Below are 23,140 nucleotides of genomic sequence, written 5' to 3'. Positions count from 1 at the left end.
ATTTTTAACAGATTTAAGTTGTTTCATTATTTAAATTTATTTGACTTGTATTTTAATTTGGTGTTTATTTGTAAAGACCACATTATAAGCAGTGTGTTCTATCTGAAGACAGTAAATTAAGAGGGGAGATCCATTGTCTGCTGTATTACTGGCATACCAAATGAAAAATAATCCAAATTAGAGGCTTAGAGTTTACCAACAATAAAAAATATGAAATTAAAAGTTTATTTAAAAAATAAAAGGATTACAACCACTGGCTGAATGTGTTACAAAAAAGAAACGGGGGGAAAAAGCCTTTTCCCTTTTGTGTGTAGTTATTTTTCTGCCTGAATTGTTTTTGCTCATTTTTCTGTGCATATGACCAGAATGTAATCTGTCCATTTTATGCAGCCTTCTCTTTGGCCTATTTCTTCTGTATGTATAAATTGTTATTTTTGGTAGTATTGTTGCTGTTATACACTATCTGTATATAGTCCTATGTTTTGTTATATTTTCTTGTGGTGTGTGGGGGTTTGTGAACACTTCGGGGTTATGAAAGGGGTTTTTGGTGTCCTTTACTGAAGATGTAATGTAATGTATTGTAATCTAGATCTGGAGATCAGATCTGTAGTTCATGTCCCATATGTCAAAACAATGTCAACAATTTAACATCAGGTCATCATTACTTCATTCCTATTCCAGCCAGAATATCCTTTGTGGATTGGATATACACTTCAGCTTTATACTTTTAGAGTACTTATTATGGAAAATAATATACTTTGAACAAAGTGGGAACTGAATGTAATGTTTGCAGACACTTAATTTCAACTGCTTGAAAATGTCTTACTTTGAATTTCTATTTAGTGACATTAGCTGAACTATGCATTGCTTTTTTGACCTACTTAAGTAGTTGTTAATTACATCTTTATGTAAATATGTGATTTCATAATTACTCTAAAATATGGTTAAAGTGTCTCTAAAAAGTATTTGAAATATGGTTAAAGTGTACTGCCAAATGTACTGACAAGCATTTATGGCAAACTAAAATAAACATTAATGTCATTTCTAATGTTTGTAATGATGCAGTTACAATTTAGTACATTTAAAATATATTAACTTTACATGTACTATCAAATAACACACAGTTAAAATTATGTTCAAGCACTTTGAATATGCTTTACTATGTTAGCCAACACATCAAAACAGGTGAACTTCTTTAAAGCACAAAATATTGACAAAAGATGAAAATGATTTAAAATGTAAAGTAAAACTTGACAGTATTATGAAGTGCACTTTTACATACATTTAAGTGTCATGAAAGTCTACTCTCTTTAAGTACAATTTTATTTCATTAATATTATATTATTTGCAATTGCTATTTTTAAAGATTTACTATTGAGATTTGTGCACATTCAGTACAATTAAGCACACTTCTTTTCAATATAGGATGTTAACTCAGAAGTAGCATTTGCTTCAGTACTGTATAGTTTAGCACAACACAGTATTTTCTGGATCTTAAATGTTAAAAGTGAATTATAGTAATGCACTTTAAACTCGATATAACCTAAGCACATAATTTAACATCAGCAGATTAAGTTCAGTTGATGCAGGCCAAAAGCGCCCCACCTGCTTCCAGCACCCCTGCAAAGGAGTGGAAAGTAGCACGTCTTGGCTGAGTTTAAATTGCAGCATAGGGAAGAACGAATGTGATGAGTGGCAAAATGCAGGACAGACGAGTTCTGCATGTCATGGAAAGAAAGTTGGAAAATACTGCTGTTAAAGCAGAAACAAGTGTTGACTGAATGTGGGGATATGGTTGCCAAAAATGCACATATGGTAGAGCGGTCGTGGTCAGATAACCCACGGCTAGATGAGCGAAAACTGCGTAGCGGGGCTGTACATATGATGCAGAGCAGTGGGTGAAGGGAACGGCTCATTAGCTGGAGGACTTTTTGGGTGAGAGGTACATTCTTTAGTCGTGACTGCATGGAAATTCATAAACACAAATGAATGAGAGTAAAAAGCATGGAAATAAACAATGCTAAATAGCAAAAAAATTATGTTTTATGCACAAACCCAATAACGTTCAGTGAGGCTTATGTTTAAAATGAGGAGGGGAAAAACATAATACTGCTTAAAGTTAAATATATTAGTTTTAAGGATGTTTTTTATTTACAAAAGTCTCGATTATGAGTCACTAAAATGCTTTTTGCAGTGTGATGATGAATGATCTGGACATTTTCAGTCCAGACAAGATGATTCACCGAGTTCAGTATGTGAAGTGAATAGACTTGTGAAATAGCAGAAGAGCCTTGTGATGGCAAGCTCAGGGCAGAGGAAGCATTCACAGATAAACAGCCATCAGCCTGAGGTGCTGTGTCCTCCATTCATCATGATGTCCATGAACAGAGACACCTCCTCTAATGAGCACCTCTTGTGGCAGGGCTGACTTCCTCCTGCCGGCTGCTGGATGGAGTGTATCTAAGAGATGTGATGTAGGGATGAAGCTTTTGTCATGATCAATCACCTTCAGCTAAAAGGAACCTATGGTTCACTACCCTTATTCTGGTTAACACCGTTTGTCAACAAGGCTCTATCGGCACTACTGATCTTTCGCCAAATACACAGATCAGTCACGCAGGTGAACTGCAGAATATGTTAAAATATTTGTTCTATCCTATCTTAAAAAGCAGAAATTATGTATAAACTTTGTATTTTGATTCCCTTGAGTGGTGTCTGATGTTATCCAAACATTGTGCTAATTGCTTCCAAAAAGCATTGTTAGACAACTATGTTCAGAAGATCTGTTACAAAAAACGATTTTAACAATTCTATGTTTCCTAAATCCATAGGTCCATAGGATCCAATGGAAATTCCCAAACAGCATTGCAAACTTGTATCACTGGGACTAGAGCTCTCAACCTGTGGTTAGAAAAATAGTTTCTTGCTAGCGTGACATAGACTAAAATAGATCATGCTCTGGAGCAAAACATGTAGTACAATCTCAACACAGGTTTATTGGAAAAAATGCTTCCATCTACATTTTTGCAAAACTCCAAAAATGTACCATTAAATACGATTCACTGCAGTTATAATAAACACTACAGCCAGTAAAACACCAATAACTTATCGCCCTTTTACATAGATTATAATTACAAGTGGAGATTATTGATAATTAATATAGACTTATTTTTTTATTTTATTTTTAGTTAGACATGTTCATCTACACATGAACACAGCTTGAAGTCAAGATTTACCTTTTTTTTTTTGCCTGTGGCCTGTTTTATTCAGAGTGTATATATATTATTTATTATACATTTTTATTCAAAGTATACTGTGTATGTATGTATGTATGTATGCATATATATATATATATATATATATATATATATCGTCTACTGATTGTTAATATATATTGACCCTCTAACTGTTCAATTTCTATTTTATCTACTTGTTTTCTGTTTATTTAAAAAAAGAACTTGAACTGTTAACAACATTTTTTGTACAATTTCTTGCATAATATGATGTTATGACCTCAATACACTTCTATAATTGTGCATGGTTTATTAACTAAAAATGTTTGCATCATATAACCAGCTTCAAATATAGCTTTTCTAATGTAGTAAACTTGCTTGGTAGCTCACATGGTACAGCTCTGCTCAAAGTAAAAAAGTCATAATTGCTTCAGCAAATGCACTTTTATCTCTTGATTGCATTTGTTAACACTATCGGTTAGCTGTATGGTTGGGTTTAGTGTAGGTGGTACATTACTTTTTCAAACATGACAGAGCATTAACCTTTTTCAGTGTCACTCAGTGTACATTTTATTTCTGAACTGCCATAATACGTTGAGCAACCAACTTAAAACAATGTCAGATTCATGTTCATAATGTTTCAGATAAATCTGTACATACCACATTTCACTCTTAAAGTGTCGTGAAACATGCAAGAAGAGAATGAAAGTGCTGTTTCTGAAGAGCGTGCATGTGCGAATGTTCTCTAGTGTACACCTGTGATTGAATCAAACATCTGAAATTAAAGCAACAACAACAGAGAACAAAAACAATAAGTTCTCAGAAGCCTCATCAAGTAGGGCTCGCTGCAGTCCACAACATCCAGGGGGTGTGGTTGGATCCACATCTAGGGGGTGGAGATTGGTAGGTTTAGGGGTGGAGATGGGGTGGGTTTAGGGATCAGGGGGTGGAGATGGGTAGGTTTAGATACATGTAAGGTGGGAGGAGTTGGATCTGGATCCAACCACGCCCCCTGGATCTTGTAGGCTGCAGCGAGACGCTTCTCAGCCTCATTGTATGGGAAACACACCCTAGTCTGACAACAACAACACTGGCTCAACCAATGGTGTGCATTTGGGGTGGGGCTATATGTTTGTCTGACCAATGGCAGATGAGAGGAGTGTTTAAAAAACAGACATTATATTTACAATTAAAGTACAATTTCTATACAATTAATAGAATTTATTTGACCTTCAACATTTTGTGAGGACAATGTTTATTGTTATCCACCCTAAGAAACAAAAGAAGTGTAGACTATTTACACCACCAGCTATTAAAGTCAGTCAGAATAACTTTACCTACATGGCTAACGCTTCTTTCTCATACTCGCATTAGCTGTATTGAAAGCCTTTGTGTTGCTTTACCCACAAAACATGTTTTACAAACACTGAAAATAGCATTAGCCTGATCCGATTTAAAGAAGAAAAAAAAAAAGCCAGATGGGCATGTTTTCATTCCAAGGCACACAGCAAAATGTTGGCTTGAAAATTTGGTATCATAGATCTCCTCAGACATCAGCCAAATGGAAGGAACATCTGCCAATTGCAGATGACATATTTAGCATGCAAATTGGCTGCTTCCAATCTATAGCTAATCGATCTGTCTACCCCAACCAACCCACTATCTGATTAACAAATGTGTACCTATGCCAATATACACAGCATATACATTTTCTGATTATGTTTACGGACGTGTCACGCAATCATACTTGGATTCCTTTCAGAGAGATCGTAGTTAAGCTGTGCGAGTGACCTCAGAGTGAATGCAACCCAGATTCAAACAGCTTCAGTTTCAGTGTTTCTTGATCAATATACAGAAGTCCTGGTCTGATCAATGAAGGTTAACTCGAAACCTTCTCTCACTTTGTCACAGTACGTTTTGAGTAAATTGCCAACACCTTCACCTGTCCTTACTTGAGTGAGTTCAGAGATCTGTAAGCCTGCATTTGTATACAGCATTTGTTCCAGAGGTGTATAAACATCCAAAAGTAAGGTAAGCAGCACAGAGACATTTATTGCATTATCCAGGTTTTCAATGCAACATTAACTTCAAAACAAAAACAGATGGAGTGGTTTTGTGCGCTTATCACATTCCATGCAGTATATCCAAAGAGAGAATACAAATTATGCATTGTTTACTGTAAACACCAGATAGGTTGAAACATCAACGCAACTGCACGAGCCTATTCTATATATGTCTTCAATCCAGGAAATATTTCTCTCGCAGGCTCTGGAGGTGCTATTGATTTTTGTATCTCCAGAGTCCTAAACCCAGTATAAGTAGAGCAGAATACATCAAAGCACATTTACATCTCACCAAGACAGCCTTGAAGATGCACTTGGTTGCTTCTTTGTTATCTCCTCATGCTTAAAAGTTCCTTTTTGAAGCACCACACTTATTCGTGCCTCACAGATGCACCTTATTACAGATTTCCAAACATATTTATATATCAGATCACCACTGCATTTAAACATATTACTACAGAGGTCAATCCAGCCTGCTTTTCTAAGCAGAAATCCAGTTTTTGATCTTTAAGACCTTCTGTTCAACACATTCTGCAAATGTGAAATCAAATACATCCATTCATGACGTGATTTCATGACTAATTCCCATATCATTCTTTAGAATAAGTCTTGAAATTGGTTGTAATGAACCTATTTTTATGATAGATTAGATAAAAACAGCATGGATTTACCGAACAAAGAAATTCCTCAGACAACCGCCATCACCATCCCGAGCGCCCAGCAGCATTATGGAGGTGGACGTCCCGTGAGAATACAACGAGACGCCATCCAATAAAGAGGATTATAGATTCTAGCCTGTGCACCCAAGTGTTTCCAATGAAATAACCACTTCCTGCAAAAGTCATTCAAATTTAAACCATCCTTTCTTAGGGATATCGCCACACAGCATATATTACCCGCCAAATGAGTGGAAAACAATCTCTACCTTGACGTTGTGCATTAGGCTCACACTGGAGTGAAAAGTGCGCCTTACGCCGAGGGTTGTGTGTGCGGGTCAGTAGCGTTAGAGTGTGAATGTGTGTTTGCAGTGCAGAGAGAGAGAGGGATTTCTGGGTACACATTGCTGGGTACACATTTCAAATGGTGCCTTTAAGCTGCCATGAGAGGGAGTGGGATAATGTTACACATATCTTTGTAGGCTCTATTTTTGGCTGATATTCAATGGTTGATGAAACATTCATGGGGAAACACCATTGGCCGATGAGAAAAAATCTTCATCTAAGCACTTTGTGTCTTTATAGTGTGTGATGCCAATCGTGCCTCACGCCAATAAATGGAGAACTGCTGTTATTTGCATGGACGTTATTTTATTCACTATTTCTTTGGAAATGACAGTAGTTGGGAACCAAGCACTACACTGTGAAATCGTTTTTTTTGTTTCAACAAGATTATTGTGGTACTTTTTACAATAAAAGTCTAGTTCAGTCAAACAAATTTCATGTTTCATTCAACATGTTTCTCGCCATTTCTTTGTAATTAATTGTGACATTTACTATCAATTTCCACTTTTTTGTCAAACTTTTTGTTGTGGGGTCAGCAATATTTTTTTAAAAAAGAAATTACTACACTGTAAAAAAAAAAAAAAACTACAGTGTACTTTGGTCCCACTTTATATTAAGTGTACATACATAAAAAAAGTACAGTTTACTTATTATGTTCATGTTGTATTGCAAAACACGTTTGCTGTGGTTTGGCGGTATGGGTAGATTTAAAGGTGGGTTAAGGTGTAAGGGATAGGTCAAAAGTGTAATTATAAATGTTGTTACAGAAAATAATTACAGATGTAATTACATGCATGTACTTAAACAAATATAAGTACATTGTAAAAACATGTTTGTACACAATTAGTGCCTTGTATCAAAGTATTACATGTAAATACAAAGTAGTTAAAGCCACTTAATATAAAGTGGGATCCATGTTTTATTCAGCACAGATACATTACATTGATCAAAAATGACAGAAAAGACATTTACGTTCTTAAATATGTCCATTTCAAATAAAAGCTGTTCTTTTGAACTTTCTATTCATCAAATAATCATGAAAAAAATTTATCAATATATCATGGTTTTCGCAAAAACATTAAACATGAAAACTGTTTTCAATATTAATAATAGTCAGAAATGTTTCTTGAGCAGGGATCATGTGACAATGAAGACTGGAGTAATGATGCTAAAAATTCAGCTTTGCATCCATATTTTTATTAAATATATACATATGTTACATAAACAAAAACTTTTACTCTGGATGCGATTAATCGTTTGACAGCACTATAAAAATATATATTTTTTTAATTTACACTTAATTTTTTTTTACAATTTATTTTAAATTGTAATAATATTTCACAGAATTACTGTTTTTACTTTTTTTTTTTACTTTTTTTTTTATTTAAAAAAAAAACAATGCAGCCTTGGAGATCATAGGAGACTTTTTAAAATCTTAGAGACCCCGAACCTTTGAATGGTAGTATAAATAGCACACAGTACAGCAGCGCTTGTCAGTTTTTACAAAAAATACTATACTTAACATATACAGTAAACAAAAACAATATTACTTTTTGGTAATATTAAGTCTTTGTGAGTCTGTCTGACCAATTTATTTTTAAAAATCTCTTACAAGAGCAATTTATTCACAAAACGGAGCACAACAGTCGCTCTCTGCATTTGTTGTTGTGTGCAGCCAGCAGGGACACTGCAATAGAAAGATGTGTTGTCTGTTTATTGTCTTTTATTATTTCAGTGCACCCATTCTTTCTCTCTCATCACATTCAATTCAGGCACAAGCTCGCAACTGGGCTGACACAGTTTCTTTTGCTGTGGTGCTGTAGCTTCGGTAGCGGCACCAGTAAACACTCTCAGAGAAATTTACTCGCAGAAACGAATGAAGATGTTCAAGAAGTGCTAATGAAACCAAATGTCATGGAAATCATTTGCTTCCAGTATTTCATTTATTCCCAATCTGAGAGCATTCAAATAAATCCTAGATATATTTCCCATCTGGATGATCATAAAAAGCGAGTGGCACTTCAACAATGAGTTTTCATTCTGCATGAAGCTTGATGCTTCAGGAGTGAAATTACAAAGGCAGTGAGGTCTGAACCTCAAGTTCACTCTCTGAACGCCTGATATCTTCATTGCATTGGGGAAACACTCTGTAGTCCTCAGGTGCTGCTGCTCTTTCATGCTTGAGGGAAAACTGAGCGAGTGTGTCCACATAAATAGTTTGAGGTAGATTGGACAGCGCGGGAGGTTTGCTCATGTTTCATTTATGAAGCTCCAACATGTTTTTCCCTGTCTGTGTTCCTACCTGTGACCTTGTCATCAAAAATAAGTAATGTACTGTAAATAAAATAAATAAATAAATAAAGGACTGACCAGTCGGACCAATTGAGATTCAAGCCTTCCAAGGAGGCTTGTGCTTGTTGCTTAGCAACCTGTTAAATTCCCAGTTGAGAAGGTGTCAGATCCATGGCAGGTACATGTGTACATCAGCATTTATGTGCTGATCTCTTCCTTTCATTGATGCTCTCCTCGCACTGATCTGCCAAAATCAAAGACGGTTTAATTCCCCATCATTAAAACACAACACTCACCACTAATTAATCCACAGAAGCGTGAGGTGACAGTAAAGGCGATGTGAATTGGTATTCTCAATCCATTTTACTGCAGTAATGTGACAGCTTCATGTGAAATTGGAGTTAACTGGATGGTGGAAAGTCCACTGCAATCCAGAACTAAGCAAGACCATATGTGAGTTCTGAGTGACATATTATACACTATGCACTATGTAATCGACTGTCTAATTTATAAAATTATTTTGTTATCAAGCATTGTGGTCAAAGAAAAGCTGAGACAGGTGAGTGTTTCAAGTGTCCAACTCAGACTACTCACACTGATTATACTACAAAATGACAGAATAGTGCTCAAGTATGCGAACTGGGACACACCTAATGACTTCACTTATATATAATAGCTTTTTTAACAACTATCCCACAGCTTAAATGACGCGACAAAAACTGTTATTACATTTTGTTTGAAGATTAAGATGACAAACATTTATATTTTCCTATGAAATAATGTGTAGTGATATATATATAACATATAAAAAGCTTTAGGAAAGTAAATAAGGTCCATTTGAATTCCAGATGACATTAAGATGTCTTTAATTTTATTATTTGTCATAGCAGGGAGAACTGATTCATCAGGGTTTCTTTACTTTAAAGAAACTTTCACATCTCACAGAGGTTATTTTTACAAACAGCCTCACAGACATAATTATATTTGTGGCTTACTGATGATTTAGCTCAAACTATTGTCAGAAAGTTCATAAAACTTGATTTAAACTTGATTGATTTGTATATATTTGCTGTATATATTTTATAAGGTTAGTTTTATGGTTTTAACCAGTGTGTTACACAATAATATTTTATTCTATCTTTTGAATTGGATTTAAAAAATTCTAAATAAATAAAAGAAAATAATCAGATGAGATGAAGAATTTTTATTTAATATTTAATTCACAAACAGTATTTATTATTATTATTATTATTAAAATATACAGTTTTTTAAATATGTTTTTATCTAGTTATATTTGGTGTAAATTCAACAAAAATATTTTAGATTTTTAGTCGAATTTAAATAATCTATAAATAACTATATTATAACCATATTACATATATTTCATTTTTTTACTAAACTTTTTACTTTATATTTTATTATTTAAATTATATATTAAACTATATTTACAGTCATATATATATATATGTATAATTTGTAGGTTACTTTTAGTTTAATTTACATCAAATATAACTATATTTAAAACCATTGTCCTGTTTAAAAATGACTTAGCTGTGACCACTAAAAGGCACACTTGACATAAAGGACTCATTGGTCATCTATGACTAGTATGCATGTCATCAAGGGTAAGGATTTGAGTTAACTGAAGTGGTGCAGCGGTACAATTGTAAAGTGTAAAGCTTTGTTCCTAATGCACAATTCAATGCGTGTGCCAAACCCCCGTGCCAATCTCCAGGCCTGAGCAATCATCCCTCTCAGTCATAGAGAGAGAAACTCCAGAGCTTCAATCTACAGATGACTCACTTTGTTCTCTCTTTTAGGTATTGGTCTAGCCCTTTCGGGTTAGATCCATCCCTGAAGCAATCTAGGTAAGAGAAATGGAACAGAGATGAGATTTCGGCTGTGAGGTGTACCCTGCTCCAACACTATCAGTGCTGACGTTGTTTCATTAGAGAGTTCAGTGCAAAAAGCTGTCTGTGTTTACCAAGGCTATAGCCAGAGACTCTCCTCTGATCAGTCAGCAGTTCAGCTGGAAGAGAAAGCACACAGCCTTTCTGCTCACTGGCCATTAACGTCTAGAGAAATCCCATCATCCAACAAGGAGCTCAGAGCTGTGGAGCTGTGGGCTATTCACAGACCTGTCTTCATCATCTCCCATCACCTGCAGCAGAGTGGAGGATGATGAGGAGCTATGCAGGGGTTAAATTTGGATTTTGGAGAAAGAAGAGCACTAAAATCTAGTTATCTGGCGGAGATATGACATAACCAGCTGCCTCGGTGTTAGAACACTGACTCAAATGAAGTATAAGGCTTATAATAATGAATTTGTTTTTATTATAATAAAGTTTTTATTAAGCATGTACATGTACATAATACATTTGGCGGTTGGTTAAAAAAAAATGAATAAATAATGTTTTTAAAAGAAGTCTCTTCTGCTCTCCAAGGTTGCATTTATTTGATTAAAAATACAGTAAAAAACAGTAATATTGTGAAATATTATTACAATTACAATAACTATTTTCTATTTTAGTATATTTCGAAATGTAATTTATATCTGTGATGGTAAAGCTTAATTTTTAGCATCATTACAGTCTTCAGTGTCACATGGTCCTTCAGATATCATTATAATATGCTGATTTGGTGCTCAAGAAATTTATTTAGGAAACACTTTAGTATAAGGACAAATTCTCACTATTAACTATTTGCTTATTAGCATGCCTATTATTAACATATTGGTTGCTTATTAGGTACTTATAAACCACATATTCTGCATGACCATATTCTACATCCCTAATCCTAAACTTAACAACTAGCTTACTAACTATTAATAAGCAGCAAATTATGAGTTGTAGTTAATGGTTTGTTAACAGCGAGAACTGGACTTAAAATAAAGTGTAATCATTTTCAGTGTTGAAAACAGATGTGCTGTTTAATATTTTTGTGGAAACCACTTTTGTCAGGATTCTTTGCCATATAAAGATAATAGAAATACTTTTTTGTCACTTTTGATCAATTTAATGCATCCATGCTGAATAAAAAGTATTGATTCTTTCCAAAGATTATACTGACCCAAATTTTGAACAGTTAGTGCATGCATATGTTATGGGCCAATAGTGTGTACGTGTCAGTGGTCCAGTGCTTCTTATATCTCCATTGTCTCCCCTCCCCCGCCTTTCCAAGCCTTTGTCCTTGAACAGGACAGAGACAGAGCAGAAGAAAGCCATCTTTGAAAGGATGTTCCATATCTTAGCATATCAGTGCAATCATGCAGTGTTTGTCCATTCATTTGTTGTATATGGCAAAAATCAAAATCATTTTAGGAAGTGAGAGATTTATATCCATCATTTGCACATTGTTCTACTGTTAAGTCTGTTAAAATCTAGCTTTCTAAGGGTAAATAAAGAAAACAGCTATCCTTCTCTTACAGTTCATTAAGAGTTAAAAAAAAAACTGTAAAATAATCTGGAGAGCAGTCGATGTAATTCCAAAGAGACACTTGGCTTTAGACAGAATGAGTCCAGGTGTGTTGGACTGAAACACTGTTCGTGACACCATCTAACATTTGAACTATTCACATGTAGGAGTATCCTAATCACACCAAATGGTATTGGCAGAGAAAGCACATTCAATTCATATTGCTTAATATTTTCATTAGTTTGCCATCATCGCAAATATTTTGTGAGCATAGCCTATATCGAGCATGCCCTGTGCATTTAGTATGAACTCACTTTTTCACTTTGTTGTGTCTTCCAGATGAGCTCAAATCAGATTATTTGAGTTGTACTGCAAGCTCTAAAACCTGGCGTAAAACCAAGACCTAATGTAAAACAAGGCAATAGCACAATCTGATACGCTCCGCCTGGAGAGATACTATCTCATTCAATCTATGCATGTCCAGTGATGCAGTGCAGGGTCAGGACAGTGGTTGCCACAATGAGGAGGACTTCCTATTGAAATGAAGCTGGAGAAAAGAAACACATAACCACAAACTAAATACACGTTACAAACAAAATACCAGTCCATAATCCATATTAACTCATATTAACCATATTAATAAGTCCATCCACTGTTGTCCTCTCTCATCAAACTTCACCGACATATTGGTTTACAACTGTTTTGGACTGTGTTTCACTGGTAAACGGTGTTTGATCTGAGCATATTTCTCTCCTAATTCAGACGAGATGACTTTTTCACTGGAGAAAGTAGTATTATGGCTGGAGGAATCATATTAACTGGAAGCAATGATTTGAACTTTAAAATGTATAAATGAAGTTGTTTCTTACAAACATGCAGCTTTTCACTTCACAAGATGTTAATTGATCGACTGTAGTCTTGTGGATTACTTGTGGATCATTGTGATGTTTTTATCAGCTGTTCGGACTCTCATTCTGACGGCACCCATTCACTGCAGAGGATCCTTTGATGAGCAAGTGATGAAATGCAACATTTCTTCAAATCTTTACTGATTAAGAAAAATACTAATTTACATCTTCTATGGCCTGACGGTGAGTAAAATTCCAGCAAATGTTCGTTTTTGGGAGAATTATTCCTTTAAGAGTCAAGCTTAGCTAATCCATATATTATATAGAGTAACCAAACATGCTTCTAAACTAGAAGAAAATAAATATAATTCAAAAGTACAAACTCCCAGTGAAAAAATAAAAAAATAAAAAAACAATGAGTCAGTTTGTGCAAAAATACAGTAATAATACAGCATGCTAAATAATAAACGCAATTTTTACAGTGATAATAATACTGTCAAAAAAGTCTAAAAATCCTTTTCTCAGCAGTGTAGAAGCAGACCCATACTGAAAGTGTTTTTTTTTCCCCTTTCACAGCCCTCTTGCAGTAAAGCATGCAGAATGGAAGGATTGAATAACCAAATGAAAGAGACACACACACACAGCAAAGACCATTAACTCCCATTCCTGAAGGTCTCTGCATCACTGCCTGCTGTACTATTTGCAGGCAGAGGATTGTGTATGCGAATAATAATCTGTCTCTGGCAACAGGCAGGTAATGGGGAGACAGGTCTGTTCCTTTTCCATAGCACCCTTGTCAGTTAGAGACTAAGCAAATGCACCTCTACAGGCAAAGTAACATAGCTGAAGTCACGCAGCACTCTGTCCTGAAAAAAATTAAATAAATAAAAATCCAGTGCAGTCGCCAAAAATCTTAACTTTTTAACTGACATGAAAACCCAAGAGAGATGAGGAAAGAATCGTCCATTTTAACAGCCAGACCCTGCCGTTCAGCAATCAACGAGAATGAAATAACACTGTAAAAGCCACCCATGGACAATTAACTTTAGCACTTAAAATGTGTAATTAAAACAAAAAGCTAGTTGAATAGAAGGCAAATACAGTCATTCACAGTTAATTATTGTAAACAGCTCTCTTTAAAAAGAAAAACATTTCCCTATTGCTGCTCATTGGAGTTTAATTAGTATAGCTATCTATATACCTCGGTAATTTAATGGATTTAATTCAGAATCCACATTTCACAAGGTGACAAACTATCATTCATTTTTTTATTGTGCAGAAATAAACAAAAATGTCCTCAAAATCAAACAAAATGTGCCATTTTGTTTTCTACATGTCTCTTCTCATTTTTGTTCATGATCTTATTCAATAATTGACTGCACATAATTTCAATATGTTTCTACTTTGAAATTTCACTTTTAATTCAATGTATTACTTGCTATTTCTTTGTAATTAATTGTGAAATTTACTAGTAAATTCTGAGTGGAAATTGTTTCAGTAACACTTTACTTAAAGGGGTGTGCATAAGACACATCATGAATATGAAGGAGGTTTTATGCCTGTTTATGACAAATGTCATTAAGTGTCATTCGCTCAGTTATGTCATTTTTAATGCAAAGATGGCATTGTTCGACCTAACCCTAACCTAACCTAACCCTAACCCATAACAAAGACATCTCAAAAAATCTCATCTTTGCATTAAAAATTACATAACTGAGCAAATGACACTTAATGGCAGTTGTCAAAAGCATACATAAAACCTTCATATTCATGACATGTGTCATATCATATTATGAAGGTATCATGTCAGTCATATGCACACCCCTTCAAGTAAAGTGTAACCATTGTTTCTAAACCAAACTGTCTGGAACCAGCAACACAACAGATCTGCAAGCCATTTTTCGGTTGCGACCCACCAGTTTGACTCTCACTGAAGGGGCTCCTCGTGTCCTGTACTAACCCAGCAATGTTTATTCAGAGATCTGAGAGGCAGCAAATTGCATTTCCTGCTCGCTTTATTCCATGGATCTCCATATAAATTCAATTATAACTTGATTTATTGCCAAGCCTTACTTCGGGCTCACAGCCCCCTCCAAAGGATAACGCCGCTTATTGTGGCAGAAAAGCCATCCCAGAAAAACATCCTAACATCAAAGGAGGCTTTCATAACTGCTGCTTTGAGATGCAGTGAGATACAGTGGCTTCAGATGGCAAGTGTGACCAAATCATTCGGACACGGCACATTGGGCCAATTACAGTCTCGTCAACAGCGGTCATGATCATGTGTTAAAATACAGGGGGTCTAGATAAGATAATTCTAATAACGGATAGTATTGCTAAACTGAGAAGACAGCTAGTACAGGGGCCAGCCGAGGAAAAAAGCGTGCCTTGCAGAATAGCATCAACGTCACAGTGTCCTAAATCTGTAAGGGAAAGTGTGACACAAAATATGAGAAGAGGAAAGATTTAGCATTTAGTCTTTAAACACACTATTAAAGGAATAGTTCACACAGAAATGAAAATTTGCTAAACATTTACTCACCCTCTGGCCATCCAAGATGTAGATGAGTTTGTATCTTCATCAGAACTGATTTGGAGAAATGTAGCATCACATCACTTGCTCACCGATGGATCCTCTGCAGTGAATGGGTGCTGTCAGAATGAGAGTCCAAACAGCTGATAAAAACATCACAATAATCCACAAGTAATCCACAAAGAAAATAAAAGTTTGTACGAAACAAATCCATGATTAAAATGTTTTATATTCAAATTGTTGTTTCCGGCTAAAATTTGAGTCCTCCATGTATAATATTGCATCCTCCAGTGAAAAAGTTATCTTGTCTGAATCAGGAGACAAATATGCACAGAACAAGCACTGTTTACAAACAAAACAGTCTGAAACAGTTTTAAACAAATATGTTGGTGGATTTTGATGTGAGTGGAAAACAGGGAGTGCACTTTTACACTGGAGGAAGCATCATTATGGATTATGGATGCTATTTTGGCCAGAAGCAATTATTTAAACTTAGTTGTGAATTTGTTTATTACAAACATGCAGCTTTTCGCTTCACAAGATATTAATTGATGGACTGGAGTGGTGTGAATTACTTGTGGATTATTGTGATGTTTTTATCAGCTGTTTGGACTCTAATTCTGACGGCACCCATTCACTGCAGAGCATCCATTGGTGAGCAAGTGATGAAATGCTACATTTCTCTAAATCTGTTCCGATGAAGAAACAAACTCATCTACATCTTGGATGGCCTGAGTTTGGGTAAAATTGTCAAATGGCAAAATTTCAGCAAATGTTCATTTTTGGGTGAACTATTCCTTTAAAGAGATTGTGTGTCTGCATCCAGAGTGTCTTTGTATCAACAGCAGACCTATTAAGAATATATCAGCATAGACACCTGGTGACTGCAATTTTCCGCTGCTGATCTCTACAATTTATGTTTTATTTGGAAGTTCACGCAGCGCTACAAGTAACAGTTAATGAGAAAACCGCCTGTAGAAGAAATATCTGCATTTGGGCCTAATTGGATACTCTTTTGATCGATGGAAAAAAACTTTTACTCTCACAGATGATTCAAAGATTTGAAATACAGACTCTGTGGAAAGTATTGGACCAAATTAAAATGCCAAACCAGTTACAGAGGATAATTTAATTTGAGAGGGAAGACATCATTATGGCAGTCTTTTTTAGTATGACTGCATTTGTAAATAATATGAGTGTGTGAGGGAATATTTCCAGGACTCTCTTAAGCTTTGTAATAGCTTTCAAATCTTAACTGTAGTATTGGCATGATGCTATTAAAACATCACAATGTGATGCATTGTTTAATTTTCATGAATCTGCCATGAAGTCAATACAGATGGGAATGCTTATTTCTATATATATATATATATATATATAAAGACTAAAAACAAACACATTTTTCAAATTTATGCACTTATAAACAAACAAACAAATATTCCAGTCTCCACATTATATTCATTGTGCTTCACAGAACCAGATGGGGCTCAGAGTGAAACCTGTTGTGCCGGTTACACCCCTGTCTAGAAATATATTATTTATGTATTATAATAAATAGCAAGCCAAGCATTCAAAATTTCATTTGTCTTCACATTAGGTCTTACTGCCAGCTCAGATTAAAGTGTGGATTTGGCTATTTTGTACTGATTTTGCTTGGCAACCCATTAGGAACTCATTTGCTATCATTTCAGAAATAGTACTTGTTAAGGTACTTTACTGACCCAGAATGGAAAATAATGTTGTATCAAATACATACTGAGTTCAGTACCTCATAGCAATGACAGCCCGTTAAATTTCTAGAGCATTTTCCCTCACTGTAACTAAAAGGTCAACAGAAATTTACAGGTTTTACTATGGACTTTTGTTTATACTGTAATCAGAAAGAAATCAAACCATTTCTAATTCTCCATTTCAAAAAAAGATTGGCTTCTTTGTGAGCTATTATATTCTGTAGTACTAGAGCTGCATTGATTGTTCAGAGGGATCAATTACATTTAAAGGAGTGTAGTTTTTAGAACATCAGAATCAGATTTAGCTTTATTCGCCAAGAGTGTGCAAACACAAAAGGAATTTGTTGTGATTTTTTAGGAGCTTTTGGTACATACAATGAACAACAGTTTGTAATGATTGTATGCAGACTGTAATTGTTAGTATTCAGACTAAAAGCATGTTTTGCAAGTAGCTATAATATTGCTTTTACACAACAGTTAAAGAAGCAAGTAATTAAGATCAAGTAATTACATTTCTGACAGGACGTGACTAGTTGATTTGCTGCACTGTCAACAAAAATAGTTCCAAAAGAAGCCAACCTAAACCAAGCAAAGCCGGACTGAATCAACATATGTGATTGGAACGGAGCGACAGACAATTACCCTCCCCTGCTTTTAAATTAAACAAGCTTCCGTTCACGAGAGAAAATACAGACAAAATAGTTCAGAAATCGCAGTCATTGCAATAGGATTCCGTGCGATGATGAAATTTTCCCTGATGGTGGCTGAGAAATTCCCCTCTGCAAATTTGTGACGTTTAAATTGGTGAATGAATTCGCACCGTTGACCAATAGAAGTTGTATGATGTGGCAGAGACCTGTATGTGGGCAGGGCTTCACAAAAGCCTAAACTCTCACAATGAAGGAGAACGAGTAGCTAACAAGCGGGTCTACTCAGCCATTTCTTAATAGAGGCACTGAAAAAAAATGTAAAGTCTGACTTAAAGGGGTCATCGGATACAAAACTCACTTTTACATGTTGTTTGAATTGAAATGTGTGTTGGTAGTGTGCGTACACAACCACCCTATAATAATAAAAATCCACCAAGTGATTTTTTTTTATTTTTTTTTTAAATCCCCATAAATAATAACCCCTTTCTCAAATCAAGCCGATCTCAGATTCTTGGCTGTGTGACCTCACACATACCCCGGCCCCTCCCACAAATGTTGGTTGACTGAGTGAGCTGTAAACAGGCCCCAATTGTTTCACCGCCAGAGCAGATGTAGACAAGAATGTCTACTAAGCGATTGAGGTGTTTTGTTGTTGGATGTAATAATGAACATAGCAGTCGTCATTTACTCCCAACATCTGAGGGCCTGAAGAGGCAGTGGAGTAGGCCTATGTTGGTTTTTGAAGGGAATGCACCCCTCAATCTACCTAAAAGCTTATATGTTTGCGCTAAATTATTCGTGATCCAGCTTCATCTACAGAAGAAGTGAGTATAAGGTTTTTTATGAATCTTTGCAAATCGCCTTCCCTAATAATATGCTAGTTAGCAACTTTCACGATGAATGCGGCTAAAGTTTACAGTCTCATGAGAACGGCTCGTCACCCCACAGAAGAGAGGGACAGGGTCAGCAGAGCTCATTAGCATTTAAAGGGACATTAACCTAAAGGCTTGCTGTGAACAGAGCTGTTTTTAACAGGGTAAAAGATGTTGTTTTACACTACCGTTGAGAAATTCTAACCAAAGAATGCTATAGACTTTTCATTAAGACCCTAAAGAATCATATCAACTTGTGGAAAAGGGACATACGATGAGTGTTTCACACACTCGTCATATCTATCAGCTGTAAAAAAATTCTCTACATGTGACCAAACAATTACTCAATGCAAATTTGCTACACAGTAAGACAATCAAATTTTAAGACCAGAACAAACAGTCCTATAAAAGAAAATATTAGCCACATGTCACATAATGTCACATGACTTAAAAAGTTTTGTTTGTTTTGTTAGTGTCACAGCAAACACAATCTACCTATAAACAAAAAATGTGTCACAACAAACAGCCTAACACAAAAGTTGATGATCAGGGAGCCTAGAAATGGAGCGGATGAGAGTAAGTCCTCAGAACTCTCTCCATGGTGCTGAAGCGGTTGCCCAGGTGACAGGATATCAAGGGCATCGCTGAAGCATCTGACGCTCACAAACCCCAGTGATTAATAAAAACAAACTACAGAAATTACCCGACATTCGACACTCAACTTCTCAAAGCACAATTTAACCAACGTATGTTGTCTCCAGCCTGTTTCCAAATATCGTAAAGCCTAGAAACGTATTGTTTGTGACCGTCAGTGTTATATGAACGAAATAATGTCCTTCGTGAAGTCGGTGTCGCTTTCTTTCCAGTGAACTGTGTATCCAAAACAAAACATTTGCGCGTTAAACTTTCAAAACTGAAATAATGTTCAACATACAACAGCCTATAATAAACATTCCGTCTCAACAAGTATATAATAGGAATTCCGTCTCAAGGGAAACCACGCAATTTAGGAAAAAATAAAAAATAAAATACATGATGTGAATAGATTGTAAATAGACCGCTCTTAAATGTTGTTGATGCCTCGATAGGGGGAAACATTGTGATGGAGCTCAGCTCGGTCTGATGAAATGAGAAGAGTGGGAACCAGCAGACGCTATCAGGACTGGGTCGCGCACAGAGAAATACAGATAACAGCAACGCTGAGGAATGAAGAAGGACTCTTACCGCTCTGAATCAAGCCTCGGTGTGATGCGACGTAATAATCCTGCGAGATAAACGTGAACCAAGCTGAATGGCGAAATGCTGCCCGTCGTCGCTCTTTAGTGCTGCTGCATCTGACGGCGCAGCTGCTGCTTCCACGCGCTGAGAGACTGAGCGCGCGACACGGATCAGCGTGCACGAGTCCAGTGAGAGACCACAGTTCATGTGCAAAACCGATGTGTGTTTTTATGTCTACAAACTGACAAATAATCTTAAATCACGAGTCAGCTGTCTGACGTGAAGTGTGAGTCAGACTAATATGTTAACACAGTGCAATGACAATATTTACAGCATGACTTATAGCCTACTGAAATTATTAACGCAACAAAAAAACTAGTTACATTATTTTACATATTTAGCCGTTTGGTGCGTAATGCAAAACATATTACATTTTACATAAAAACAATTTCAATGTTATTATAATACATTTAGTGCTGTGGATTTTATAATTAGGCTATTATTTATTTATTAAGAATTTTTTAATAGCAATGGCTTAAAATTTGTGAATCTCACGTAGGCTAAAATAGAAGCTCTTGATGTGTCGTGATCTTTCTGCTGTTTAATTATTTTTTTTAATTATTTATTTATTGCATTAATCGTACATGAAATTCACAAAGCTCAAAATTAAAAGACCATATGCGGCGTGAGTGGTTTTCAATCGAGAGGTTATTGCATATATTTCAGATCAGAATCAGAGCACCATTGTTTATGATGGTAAAGGCAAAATAATCTGGTAATTGTACTCCCTCTGTTGGCCGCTGGACACACGTCGGTTTTTGCAAAGTGCTTCAGTTAGTTTATCAAATAATCAACTCGTCACTATGACACGCGTCATGCAATTACGAGGAAGTGACTGAATGATGAACATGAGCTCAGCAAAACGTGGGACGTCAGAAAAAGTGAGACAAATAAGTTTCTTGACTGACTGGCCTTTAAATATCAGCAGAGAAATAAAATGTATAACGAGCATAAATTGTCATTCTAAAAATGTGTTCATATTTCAAGCGTCAACATCTACAGTAAGTGATCTAAGCATGTAGCCTACATGGAAAATCCACTAATGCAAACTTATTAAGCCTCTATAGAGGATATAGCATAAAACACTTATGGTAGTCTTTTAATTATATACAGTGCCCTCCATAAGTATTGGAACAGTAAAGACAAAATTGCTGTTGGCTGTGGAGTCAAGACATTTGCAAATATGATTAAAAGATGAATATGAGACAAACCTAGAGAATGTCACATTTTATTATTAGCCGTTTCAACACATACATGTTTTACCAAATAAAAAGAACAGCAGTTTTAGAGTTCATTGATGTGAGCATAAGTATTGGGACAGTTGAACATAAGGCAGTATAAAAGATTAAAAGCTATTATTTAGTTGCAGATCCCTTGCGCTCAATCACAGCAGTGAGTCTGTGACCCATAGACATCACCAGACTCTTGGTCTCATCCTTTGAAATACTTTTCCCAGCCTTTAATGCAGCCAATTCCAATTGTTTGTTTGGGGGAGTTTCTGCCTTTACTCTCCTCTTCAGCTGGTGAAATTCATGTTCAATCGGAAAGGGCCTGTTCCAGAGACAGCCATGCATGCCCATGCCATGACACCATCTCCACCACGCTTTACAGATGAGGCTGTATGCTTGGGATCATTTGCAGTTCCATTTTTCTCCACATTTTTGCTTTCCCATCACTTAGATAGAGGTTCATCTTTGTCTCATCGGTCCATAAACACAGTTCCAAAACTCTTCTGGCTCACCAAACATTCAAGATGGGTTTGGTGCACACAGAAATATACTGCTGTATTTTTGATGTTGTGGGCCTATATTTCTGCTGGAGGTCCTGGACATCTTGTTTAGATACATGGAATTACTGATTCTATCAAATACCATCAGATAAAAAAAATCAATAAGTGACTGACTCTGTTAGAAATCTTATAATGGGCCATGTTTGGATCTTCCAACCATACAATAATCCAAACAGAAACCTAAAAAAAAACCCCACAAAAATGGGTCACTGAGCACAAAACCAAGCTTCTGTTATGGCCTTTCCAGTCCTCTGACCTCAACAGGCATTATAGGAGAAAATTTAGAGCTGTTAAACTGGCAAATGGAGGTTTCAAAAAGTATTGAATAAAAGGGTACTGTTAATTGTGGTCGATGTGTATTATAGAAAAACATTTATTTCATAATGATATTTCCCCCCATTTTAAATTCTTATTATCCAATGAAAGGTTAGATTTTTGTGAATTTTTTAAATAAAAGATCAAAAGGATTAACAATGCAGATTAATTTCCACAGCCTTCTTTGATCATATTTACCAAGGGTGCCAATCATTCTGACCACGACTGTATTGGCCTATGTATGTAAATCTAAACATAATAAAATCCAGATAATAAAGATAGATAATAAAATACTATTTTCAGGTTATTATTTATTTATTTATTTATTGTGGAAATCTGCTAAATAAATTTTTGAAATGTGAAATAGCCTATTATAAGTTATTATACCTAAAATTGGCCTGAAATTATTTTTGTATTCACTTGTTGCTCAAAGGCTACAGAAATAAAATGATATTTTACTTTGGAGTACAGAATTCACAAAAAATATTCAAGTGTAAGCAGTTTTTACCATGTACTCTGTATCCACTGCTAAAACAAGCCTTTGTGTCCATGCATTGACTAGCATTGTTCTGCATAAATGACAATCAACTCAAACGGTGAAATGATTCTGCGAAATAGAAAAATAATAAGGCAACTGCTCTAGTCATTTCACTTTTTTTCCTGGAATCAGTAGAGTACAGTATAATGAAATAACAATAATTAAATACTAATGGTTCATTCATCTTACTGTCTAAGCTCTGACTAGGGTATTTTGGGGGGAAAAAATGTATATCATACTGATTTCATCAAACAATCAAATGTTAAAAACTAATAAAACATCTCAGAATGTATTTATCTTGATTTATATGCTTACTGATGTTTGTGCAGTTGTTTTCTCACCAAAAATGTGGTGATGTCACTTCCTGGAAGATGACGTTAGGACATTCAACCAGTTTCAACAAACCCCTTAAATTTAGAAAACATTTATTAGATAAAGGGATATTACAAAAGATTAATACAGAGGAAAGTGAAACTAACAGCTCAGGAAAATCCTCTTTTTTTTGGCAACATTAAACATTTTGAATAAAGAAAGGAAACAATGAAGAACCACCTGGAATATTTGCCTGTTTTCCATGTCAGAAG

At 35.5% G+C, this 23,140-nt stretch overlaps 1 protein-coding gene across 1 annotated transcript in view; it reads right to left on the bottom strand.

The window, feature by feature from the left end:
• Positions 1-20,008, bottom strand: part of LOC306875912 (ecto-NOX disulfide-thiol exchanger 1-like) — a 97,004-nt gene extending 76,996 nt beyond the window's left edge. Inside the window, exon 1 of the mRNA XM_079426724.1 lies at positions 19,861-20,008. The gene's annotated coding sequence lies outside the window, so the exon portion shown is untranslated. The remainder of the gene's footprint in view (positions 1-19,860) is intronic.
• Between the last annotated feature and the right edge of the window lie 3,132 nt (positions 20,009-23,140).

The sequence above is a fragment of the Barbus barbus genome (genome assembly GCF_936440315.1).
Source record: "Barbus barbus genome assembly, chromosome: 10".
NCBI lineage: Eukaryota > Metazoa > Chordata > Actinopteri > Cypriniformes > Cyprinidae > Barbus > Barbus barbus.
This window is presented reverse-complemented; position numbering and strand designations above follow the sequence as displayed.